This window comes from Centroberyx gerrardi, chromosome 5 (assembly GCF_048128805.1).
Source record: "Centroberyx gerrardi isolate f3 chromosome 5, fCenGer3.hap1.cur.20231027, whole genome shotgun sequence".
NCBI classification, from domain to species: domain Eukaryota; kingdom Metazoa; phylum Chordata; class Actinopteri; order Beryciformes; family Berycidae; genus Centroberyx; species Centroberyx gerrardi.
In genome coordinates this window covers 37113983-37126514 of record NC_136001.1, presented here as the reverse complement: position 1 = coordinate 37126514, position 12532 = coordinate 37113983, and positions in this window count along the sequence as shown.

Genomic DNA, 12532 nt, shown 5'->3' with positions numbered 1-12532 from the left:
GAAAACCTATTCAAAGACCTTGGTTCCGGGTCTCTATGACCTTCACAAAAAAAGTTATGACAGAAAGGTCGTTTGGACAGTGGTTTTTTCAAACCTTTATATCTCGCGATAGGAATAGGCTAGTCACATGGGACCGGCACCTATGGACTCAGGGGGACCCCCTGAACACGCCCACCAACTTTGGTCACCCTAGCACATGTAAAAAAAATTCACTACAAGTAGGGTCCAATCGACTCCAAATGGTCCGAAACGTGCTCCTAGACACTTTTTGGGAAAACGTTTCGGACGTGGCACTTAGGCAAATTTTCACATCGTTTTTGCATTGAAGTCTATGGCAGCTACCACTTCCGGTGGTCGTAGGAAGTCGGGGGTGGTACCGTTGGATCGGGCGTCTCCGTTAACCTAGGGGCGGAGCTTGGTTTCGAGTCTGTACGACCTTCACAAAAAAAGTTATTCAAGAAAGGGTCTTCCCGGAATGGTCTAAATTGCGGTTTCGACCACTTCCGGTGGTCGTAGGAAGTCGAGGGTGGTACCTTTCGATCGGGCGTCCTCCTAAACCTATTCAAGGAACTTGGTTTCGAGTCTCTACGACCTTCACAAAAAAAGTTATTCAAGAAAGGGTCTTCCCAGAGTGGTTTTCATCCCCTATCCTAACCCTAACCCTAACCCTAACCCTAACCCTAACCCTAACCCTAACCCTAACCCAAACCCAAACCCAAACCCTAACCCTAACCTAACCCTAACCCTAACCCTAACCCTAACCCTAACCTAACCTAACCCTAACCCTTTCCCAAATCTAAATCCTATCTCACCCTAATCCCTAACCTTAACCACACCCACACCCATCCCCTAACCTCAACCCCACCCTTTACCTATCCCTAACCCCAACCTTTGACCCCCACCCCTGCCCCCAACCTTCATGGGATCACAATTTGACCCACACTTTTGACCCCAAAAATCCAGGGGAGCAGTGGGCAAATTCTGACCCCTGCTCCTGACCTTTAGGGGCCTGCACCTCACCCCTATGTTTGACCCCAGGGGCCTGCACCCCACCCCTATGTTTGACCCCAGGCCCACACGGGCTACGGGGAATTTTTCAGCATCAAACTGATGGAACAAAACACCCCACACCCCACACCACCACTACGAAATCGGATGGGGGGTTAGGCTCAGGTGGGGGGCTTGATCGGTCTCAGGGACTCACAGTGATGGCCAGTGCATTCAGTTTCGTCTCCTACGGAGACGAAACCAAACTTCTCCTTCACCTAACCTCTAAGACTAAGTCTAAGACTAAGTCTAAGACTAAGTCTAACCCTAGTCTAAGTCTAAGACTAAGTCTAAGTCTAAGTCTAAGTCTGACCTTAGTCTAAGTCTAAGTCTAAGTCTAACCTTAGTCTAAGTCTAACTCTAACCCTAACTTCTAAGACTAAGTCTAAGACTAAGTCTAACCCTAGTCTAAGTCTAAGACTAAGTCTAAGTCTAAGTCTAAGTCTGACCTTAGTCTAAGTCTAAGTATAAGCCTTCCAAATACAGACTTCCAATGGGAGAGTCCCAAATTCCAATATGGAACTGCACAATTTGGACCTGACTTTTGCTCCAATCTTGGAACTTCTTTGAATGGGGTGTCTATGGCAGCTACCCTTTCCTGTTGTCGTAGAAAGACGCGGGTGGTACCGTTGGAAAGGTCGTCCCCGAAAACCTATTCAAAGACCTTGGTTCCGGGTCTCTATGACCTTCACAAAAAAAGTTATGACAGAAAGGTCGTTTGGACAGTGGTTTTTTCAAACCTTTATATCTCGCGATAGGAATAGGCTAGTCACATGGGACCGGCACCTATGGACTCAGGGGGACCCCCTGAACACGCCCACCAACTTTGGTCACCCTAGCACATGTAAAAAAAATTCACTACAAGTAGGGTCCAATCGACTCCAAATGGTCCGAAACGTGCTCCTAGACACTTTTTGGGAAAACGTTTCGGACGTGGCACTTAGGCAAATTTTCACATCGTTTTTGCATTGAAGTCTATGGCAGCTACCACTTCCGGTGGTCGTAGGAAGTCGGGGGTGGTACCGTTGGATCGGGCGTCTCCGTTAACCTAGGGGCGGAGCTTGGTTTCGAGTCTGTACGACCTTCACAAAAAAAGTTATTCAAGAAAGGGTCTTCCCGGAATGGTCTAAATTGCGGTTTCGACCACTTCCGGTGGTCGTAGGAAGTCGAGGGTGGTACCTTTCGATCGGGCGTCCTCCTAAACCTATTCAAGGAACTTGGTTTCGAGTCTCTACGACCTTCACAAAAAAAGTTATTCAAGAAAGGGTCTTCCCAGAGTGGTTTTCATCCCCTATCCTAACCCTAACCCTAACCCTAACCCTAACCCTAACCCTAACCCTAACCCAAACCCAAACCCAAACCCTAACCCTAACCTAACCCTAACCCTAACCCTAACCCTAACCCTAACCTAACCTAACCCTAACCCTTTCCCAAATCTAAATCCTATCTCACCCTAATCCCTAACCTTAACCACACCCACACCCATCCCCTAACCTCAACCCCACCCTTTACCTATCCCTAACCCCAACCTTTGACCCCCACCCCTGCCCCCAACCTTCATGGGATCACAATTTGACCCACACTTTTGACCCCAAAAATCCAGGGGAGCAGTGGGCAAATTCTGACCCCTGCTCCTGACCTTTAGGGGCCTGCACCTCACCCCTATGTTTGACCCCAGGGGCCTGCACCCCACCCCTATGTTTGACCCCAGGCCCACACGGGCTACGGGGAATTTTTCAGCATCAAACTGATGGAACAAAACACCCCACACCCCACACCACCACTACGAAATCGGATGGGGGGTTAGGCTCAGGTGGGGGGCTTGATCGGTCTCAGGGACTCACAGTGATGGCCAGTGCATTCAGTTTCGTCTCCTACGGAGACGAAACCAAACTTCTCCTTCACCTAACCTCTAAGACTAAGTCTAAGACTAAGTCTAAGACTAAGTCTAACCCTAGTCTAAGTCTAAGACTAAGTCTAAGTCTAAGTCTAAGTCTGACCTTAGTCTAAGTCTAAGTCTAAGTCTAACCTTAGTCTAAGTCTAACTCTAACCCTAACTTCTAAGACTAAGTCTAAGACTAAGTCTAACCCTAGTCTAAGTCTAAGACTAAGTCTAAGTCTAAGTCTAAGTCTGACCTTAGTCTAAGTCTAAGTATAAGCCTTCCAAATACAGACTTCCAATGGGAGAGTCCCAAATTCCAATATGGAACTGCACAATTTGGACCTGACTTTTGCTCCAATCTTGGAACTTCTTTGAATGGGGTGTCTATGGCAGCTACCCTTTCCTGTTGTCGTAGAAAGACGCGGGTGGTACCGTTGGAAAGGTCGTCCCCGAAAACCTATTCAAAGACCTTGGTTCCGGGTCTCTATGACCTTCACAAAAAAAGTTATGACAGAAAGGTCGTTTGGACAGTGGTTTTTTCAAACCTTTATATCTCGCGATAGGAATAGGCTAGTCACATGGGACCGGCACCTATGGACTCAGGGGGACCCCCTGAACACGCCCACCAACTTTGGTCACCCTAGCACATGTAAAAAAAATTCACTACAAGTAGGGTCCAATCGACTCCAAATGGTCCGAAACGTGCTCCTAGACACTTTTTGGGAAAACGTTTCGGACGTGGCACTTAGGCAAATTTTCACATCGTTTTTGCATTGAAGTCTATGGCAGCTACCACTTCCGGTGGTCGTAGGAAGTCGGGGGTGGTACCGTTGGATCGGGCGTCTCCGTTAACCTAGGGGCGGAGCTTGGTTTCGAGTCTGTACGACCTTCACAAAAAAAGTTATTCAAGAAAGGGTCTTCCCGGAATGGTCTAAATTGCGGTTTCGACCACTTCCGGTGGTCGTAGGAAGTCGAGGGTGGTACCTTTCGATCGGGCGTCCTCCTAAACCTATTCAAGGAACTTGGTTTCGAGTCTCTACGACCTTCACAAAAAAAGTTATTCAAGAAAGGGTCTTCCCAGAGTGGTTTTCATCCCCTATCCTAACCCTAACCCTAACCCTAACCTAACCCTACCTAACCCTAACCCTAACCCTAACCTAACCCTAACCCTAACCCTAACCCTAACCCTAACCTAACCTAACCCTAACCCTTTCCCAAATCTAAATCCTATCTCACCCTAATCCCTAACCTTAACCACACCCACACCCATCCCCTAACCTCAACCCCACCCTTTACCTATCCCTAACCCCAACCTTTGACCCCCACCCCTGCCCCCAACCTTCATGGGATCACAATTTGACCCACACTTTTGACCCCAAAAATCCAGGGGAGCAGTGGGCAAATTCTGACCCCTGCTCCTGACCTTTAGGGGCCTGCACCTCACCCCTATGTTTGACCCCAGGGGCCTGCACCCCACCCCTATGTTTGACCCCAGGCCCACACGGGCTACGGGGAATTTTTCAGCATCAAACTGATGGAACAAAACACCCCACACCCCACACCACCACTACGAAATCGGATGGGGGGTTAGGCTCAGGTGGGGGGCTTGATCGGTCTCAGGGACTCACAGTGATGGCCAGTGCATTCAGTTTCGTCTCCTACGGAGACGAAACCAAACTTCTCCTTCACCTAACCTCTAAGACTAAGTCTAAGACTAAGTCTAAGACTAAGTCTAACCCTAGTCTAAGTCTAAGACTAAGTCTAAGTCTAAGTCTAAGTCTGACCTTAGTCTAAGTCTAAGTCTAAGTCTAACCTTAGTCTAAGTCTAACTCTAACCCTAACTTCTAAGACTAAGTCTAAGACTAAGTCTAACCCTAGTCTAAGTCTAAGACTAAGTCTAAGTCTAAGTCTAAGTCTGACCTTAGTCTAAGTCTAAGTATAAGCCTTCCAAATACAGACTTCCAATGGGAGAGTCCCAAATTCCAATATGGAACTGCACAATTTGGACCTGACTTTTGCTCCAATCTTGGAACTTCTTTGAATGGGGTGTCTATGGCAGCTACCCTTTCCTGTTGTCGTAGAAAGACGCGGGTGGTACCGTTGGAAAGGTCGTCCCCGAAAACCTATTCAAAGACCTTGGTTCCGGGTCTCTATGACCTTCACAAAAAAAGTTATGACAGAAAGGTCGTTTGGACAGTGGTTTTTTCAAACCTTTATATCTCGCGATAGGAATAGGCTAGTCACATGGGACCGGCACCTATGGACTCAGGGGGACCCCCTGAACACGCCCACCAACTTTGGTCACCCTAGCACATGTAAAAAAAATTCACTACAAGTAGGGTCCAATCGACTCCAAATGGTCCGAAACGTGCTCCTAGACACTTTTTGGGAAAACGTTTCGGACGTGGCACTTAGGCAAATTTTCACATCGTTTTTGCATTGAAGTCTATGGCAGCTACCACTTCCGGTGGTCGTAGGAAGTCGGGGGTGGTACCGTTGGATCGGGCGTCTCCGTTAACCTAGGGGCGGAGCTTGGTTTCGAGTCTGTACGACCTTCACAAAAAAAGTTATTCAAGAAAGGGTCTTCCCGGAATGGTCTAAATTGCGGTTTCGACCACTTCCGGTGGTCGTAGGAAGTCGAGGGTGGTACCTTTCGATCGGGCGTCCTCCTAAACCTATTCAAGGAACTTGGTTTCGAGTCTCTACGACCTTCACAAAAAAAGTTATTCAAGAAAGGGTCTTCCCAGAGTGGTTTTCATCCCCTATCCTAACCCTAACCCTAACCCTAACCTAACCCTACCTAACCCTAACCCTAACCCTAACCTAACCCTAACCCTAACCCTAACCCTAACCCTAACCTAACCTAACCCTAACCCTTTCCCAAATCTAAATCCTATCTCACCCTAATCCCTAACCTTAACCACACCCACACCCATCCCCTAACCTCAACCCCACCCTTTACCTATCCCTAACCCCAACCTTTGACCCCCACCCCTGCCCCCAACCTTCATGGGATCACAATTTGACCCACACTTTTGACCCCAAAAATCCAGGGGAGCAGTGGGCAAATTCTGACCCCTGCTCCTGACCTTTAGGGGCCTGCACCTCACCCCTATGTTTGACCCCAGGGGCCTGCACCCCACCCCTATGTTTGACCCCAGGCCCACACGGGCTACGGGGAATTTTTCAGCATCAAACTGATGGAACAAAACACCCCACACCCCACACCACCACTACGAAATCGGATGGGGGGTTAGGCTCAGGTGGGGGGCTTGATCGGTCTCAGGGACTCACAGTGATGGCCAGTGCATTCAGTTTCGTCTCCTACGGAGACGAAACCAAACTTCTCCTTCACCTAACCTCTAAGACTAAGTCTAAGACTAAGTCTAAGACTAAGTCTAACCCTAGTCTAAGTCTAAGACTAAGTCTAAGTCTAAGTCTAAGTCTGACCTTAGTCTAAGTCTAAGTCTAAGTCTAACCTTAGTCTAAGTCTAACTCTAACCCTAACTTCTAAGACTAAGTCTAAGACTAAGTCTAACCCTAGTCTAAGTCTAAGACTAAGTCTAAGTCTAAGTCTAAGTCTGACCTTAGTCTAAGTCTAAGTATAAGCCTTCCAAATACAGACTTCCAATGGGAGAGTCCCAAATTCCAATATGGAACTGCACAATTTGGACCTGACTTTTGCTCCAATCTTGGAACTTCTTTGAATGGGGTGTCTATGGCAGCTACCCTTTCCTGTTGTCGTAGAAAGACGCGGGTGGTACCGTTGGAAAGGTCGTCCCCGAAAACCTATTCAAAGACCTTGGTTCCGGGTCTCTATGACCTTCACAAAAAAAGTTATGACAGAAAGGTCGTTTGGACAGTGGTTTTTTCAAACCTTTATATCTCGCGATAGGAATAGGCTAGTCACATGGGACCGGCACCTATGGACTCAGGGGGACCCCCTGAACACGCCCACCAACTTTGGTCACCCTAGCACATGTAAAAAAAATTCACTACAAGTAGGGTCCAATCGACTCCAAATGGTCCGAAACGTGCTCCTAGACACTTTTTGGGAAAACGTTTCGGACGTGGCACTTAGGCAAATTTTCACATCGTTTTTGCATTGAAGTCTATGGCAGCTACCACTTCCGGTGGTCGTAGGAAGTCGGGGGTGGTACCGTTGGATCGGGCGTCTCCGTTAACCTAGGGGCGGAGCTTGGTTTCGAGTCTGTACGACCTTCACAAAAAAAGTTATTCAAGAAAGGGTCTTCCCGGAATGGTCTAAATTGCGGTTTCGACCACTTCCGGTGGTCGTAGGAAGTCGAGGGTGGTACCTTTCGATCGGGCGTCCTCCTAAACCTATTCAAGGAACTTGGTTTCGAGTCTCTACGACCTTCACAAAAAAAGTTATTCAAGAAAGGGTCTTCCCAGAGTGGTTTTCATCCCCTATCCTAACCCTAACCCTAACCTAACCCTAACCCTAACCCTAACCCTAACCCTAACCCTAACCCTAACCCTAAACCCTAACCCTAAACCCTAAACCCTAACCCTAACCTTTGACCCCCACCCCTGCCCCCAACCTTCATGGGATCACAATTTGACCCACACTTTTGACCCCAAAAATCCAGGGGAGCAGTGGGCAAATTCTGACCCCTGCTCCTGACCTTTAGGGGCCTGCACCTCACCCCTATGTTTGACCCCAGGGGCCTGCACCCCACCCCTATGTTTGACCCCAGGCCCACACGGGCTACGGGGAATTTTTCAGCATCAAACTGATGGAACAAAACACCCCACACCCCCCACACCACCACTACGAAATCGGATGGGGGGTTAGGCTCAGGTGGGGGGCTTGATCGGTCTCAGGGACTCACAGTGATGGCCAGTGCATTCTGTTTCGTCTCCTATGGAGACGAAACCAAACTTCTCCTTCACCTAACCCTACGAAACCAAACTTCTCCTTCACCTAACCCTAACCCTAAATCGATAGCGCTCATAAAGATAATTATTCGTGTGCGCTAAAGGATCTTGTCAATCTGTAAAAACACATTTCCTTCTAACTGCTCCTTATAATGATCGCTCCTCCATCAACAAGAATCCCTTTTATAAATGTTACATTCATTTCTGCTGTTGGCTGTGTGTGATTTCTGGCTTACATGTGTTCACACTATCCAGCTAATTTAAGCTTAAACCTGAGTTTTTGCAGGTTTGGGCTTAAGGCTCTGTTGCCCTGGTAACAAGTCTGGCTAAATTGTTATCTTCCTTCATGAAACGGAAAATCCTGGACTTATGGCAAATTGTCAACAAACTAATCCGGTTAACTCAGTTAGCCAGGAATGTGAAACAGGGGCCCTGGTGAGATCAGGTACGTTACTTCTTGTTATTGAAACTGAATGATACAATATCACTCTGGAGGAAGAGCGACTGTGTTCACTCTGCGGCTTTAATGACTGAAACTGAAATCCACTTTATGTTTTTGTAGCAGAATCAGGTCTCCACAGACCAAGTGGGCGCTTGAGTAACATTCTTTCCCAGGAACAAAAATGACCTTTCACCTTTAAGTTACAAAACTGTCACCTTGACGCTGACCAAGCTTGAGAAGTGGATCTCCTCCACCAATCAGAAACATTTCAACTCTTATCAGACTGCAGACCAGGATCTCTCTCTCTCACACACACACACACACACACACACACACAAATTAAAATAGAGGATTTCTTTTATCTGGACTATCAGACTGAGTTCTATGGAGTTGATGTTGGACAATTCACCACCTTAGAGAATTAAATACATGTTGTATGATGTTACCAAAAGGATCTGGAATCGTTTTGTTCATTCTCTCTTTTGTGGTCTCACTCCCACTCTCCACATGAATCAAGGCATAAATTCATAAATTCCTTACAATCTTGTGATTTCTATTCTCTACTTTGTATTTTCTAATGTCTTCAATGAGTTTCTAAATAGTGTGAATTATATGTACAAAATATATATATATGAGTTGTTTAATCAATAGTTTCCTTTCTCTGTTATCATGTAACTTACTTTCACTAGATGAAATAATAGAACTGGCTTTAAATATCATTCCAGTAGTAAAACCTCATTCCCCTGGACCACACTGCCCCCTACAGGGTCCATCTATACTTACACATTCTTAAAACCACATCGATACTCATGTTTTATTTCATTGTTTTGTCTATACTAATCACCAAAGTTACTATGTATTTCAGAGTATAAAGTATGCATCTAGGTTATTCTGCTAAAATAACGCAGTTTATAGCAAAAGATTGAACAATGAAAGTTTTATTATGTATTCATGTTGCAAGTAATTGTTTTATGCAATCCATAAGTGTTTGTTTACAGGTTTCATGATGTTCACCGACTGACAACAGTAATGTGAAATCCAAACACGTTATTTTCTAAATCTTTATAATTACATAGTAACTAAAGTAAAATAGAGAGATAGACCACATATGTCTCTCTTATCTTGGGCAGTGCCATCTCCTGAACAAAGAAATGAAGGCGTTAACCTGAACACCACACAAAGTATCTTTTTACACCGCAAAACCCACCTTGAAATTCTGAAAACTATAAAACTCTGAATTCTTCGTTCCCCTAGAGCTCCACGCCACAGACAGACGCCAGGCTGAGGAGCGCCAAGACCAGGACCAGCCACCAGCTCGGACCAGCAGCCAAAACGCAAACCTTGCTGCCAAAATAATTTTTGTGCTCTATGCTGTTCATTTTTATTCTGCCTTTTGCAAAGTCGCTTTATACTTTGAAGTTGAGCCTTGCTTTGAAGTTATCGTTGCCGGGCTGTGAAGACTGCTTCAAAGCTATTTTAAGAGCGAGTTGATTTTAATCTGTTAATAAAAGTTAGAGAAGTCAGAAGCTTTGTGTCAACTCTCCTGTCTGAGCATCGGACCACAGCTCGCCGTAGGGTCACTGCCTGCTCCGTCTGGCCCCAGGTCACGGTGGCAGACCTGCACCTGGAGCATCCTCCAGAGACACGCTCGTTGTTGCTAGGCAACCTGACTCACCAAGTTCATCTCTCCAGTCTCGGTGATTTCCGGAAAGCCAGTCTTCTCAACCAGCGGTCATCTCAACAGAATAAGGAGGCTGAAACATTTTCCACGTCTTTCTGAGAGTTGATACAAAAGCTTTTCTAAAATTATCACCTGATTCAATCAGGAAAGTCTGTGGAGTCCGTGGAGTCAGGAGAGTCCGTGGAGTCAGGAGAGTCCATGGAGTCTGGGGAGTCCAGGGAGTCAGGAGAGTCCAGGGAGTCAGGAGAGTCTGTGGAGTCAGTAGAGTTTGATTTATCCCTTACAGTGTCCCGCATCATTTCTCAGGTTTATTGATCCAAACTGACATAACACTATTTACTGCTGCCAATTATTCCTAAGTTTCATTTCATTGTCATTTCATTATTCTAGCTATAATTCTATAGTTTCAGTGTCTTATTCTGGTTTATCATCTGTTCATTCGTCCCATATTTCATCCATTTCATTGATCACATTGTTTGTCTAGTAGGTAGTTAATAATATTTATCTTTTATCATAAAGTCGGTTGTTCTGTGTTTACCTGAACTGAAAAGATCTCACGATGTTCAGATTGACTAATCAGTAGAACCGTAAAGTCTGTTTTCCTTCGTCTATGAAGGCAGTGTCCCTACGAGTGTAATTTGATATCTTGACCAAAACCTTTTATTACCATACCTTTACTAAATTCTAAAGTTGAGGTTTTTAACTCTACACATCACATTTTATTGCCTCAATATAATGATTTGCGAATTAAGTTGTGATTTCTTTCAGATGGAGGATGGCTGTTCAGAAAACAAACGTGTGGGAAAGAAGGAGGGAATCCTTATTTATTTTGAATTCTGAATTAGATATTGGATACTAACTGAAATCCATTGTTTATCATGTAATTTGAAGATTACAGAAGCTGAGAACAGCCGTGCTTGCAATAATTTTTTTTAATGCCGTTATCTTGAGATCATGAGTTAATTATCTCGTTATCTCCAGAAAACGAGCTTTGTTATCTCGAGATAATGATAATAATCAACCCGATATCACGAGAAAACAAAATGTTGTTTCCTCTTATTACTTGTAATGTTTATCAGAGATCAGGAGTGCCATGCCAGCATGCATAGATGGCATCTTGACAACTGTAGCAACTGATTTAAGCTGAAAATGTCAGATCAAGGAGTACCCATTATTGATCAACGCATCAGCCTGTACTTCAATCAAGGTCTAACACGGGCAGAAATTGCATTGTATCTTTCTGTTAGAGATAACATTCAGATCAGTCCTCGTTATTTAAGGAGAAGACTAGCAGTTATGAATCCTAGATGGACAACTTTATGTTTTCAGTATTGTACCTTTGGATCACTTTGTTGCACAGCGTCTTGTAAGTCCATGTGGGCTGGGCACCAGTATGGTGTATGACACTATTATAAAATAAAAATCAATCAATCAAAATGTAAATTTAAGCCCATTGCTGTGGCAGATTTCTTCTGCTAGTCATGATTTGAATGCTGGCTGTAACACTCTGTCCTCTGTGTTTTTTTTTTAAAGATTTATTTTAGGCTTTATTGACAGAGATAGTGTAAGAAAAAGACAGGAAGGCATGGGAGAGAGAGAGGGGAGGACATGCAGTAAATGACCGCAGGGTGGATTTGAACCCAGGTCACTGGGGGAAGGACTGAGCCTTCTATGGTACGCGCTCTACTCTGTGAGCCACCGGGGCGCCCCTCTTCTGTGTTTTAGAGCTTCAGCTGCACTGCTGTGATTCTAAAGCCTTAACTATAATAACCTATGATATAACAATGATTTAGGATTTCATGATTTACTATGATAACTGAGGTTTTGAATAAATGGCTTCATTCAAGTTCAGATCAGGTGAAGACGTCAGATGATGCTACTTTTTCCACACAGCTTTGGCACAAACACAGAGGTTGTCACGGAGTTACTTGGAGACTGGACCCAAGTGCAGAAACCAGCAGAGAAAGAACTTAGCTAAAGCAAAAAGGTTTTAATCGAAGAACTTAGGCAGAGTACAAAAACAGGAAATCCAAAAGGCAAAATCCATAACAGGCTGGCAAACCAAGGAATACAAAAACCAAACCTGGCCGGCAACAAGGCAAGAAGATATTCACAAGAAACACAGGGAATAACGCAGAAGACGAAGCAGGTAACTATGGAAAACACAACAGACCAACTGACACCACTCCAGGGAAACACAGACTACTTATACACACACTAACAGGAAGATGAGGAACAGCTGGCAGGAGGGAAAATGAGTCCAGGAGCTGATAGGCAGAAGGCAGGCTGGTGAAGGGGGAACACGGCAACAGGGCAAACGAGGGTGATGCAGGGCAGGTGTGGAGGGAAGGCGCACAGAAGGGAGGAAAGTCCAAGGGCATTTAGTGGCTGGCAGGAGGATGGCAGGACTTGGGGAGTGAAAGGAGTGGTGACCAGGACACAGGGGCAGACCATGGCAGACACAAGGGCTAGGGCTAAGAGGGGCAGACGCAAGGGCGAAGAGGGGCAGACACAAGGGCTAAGAGGGGCAGACCATGACAGAGGTTCAGATGTAGCTGCTTCTGCCTCAGTTGATCTGTGA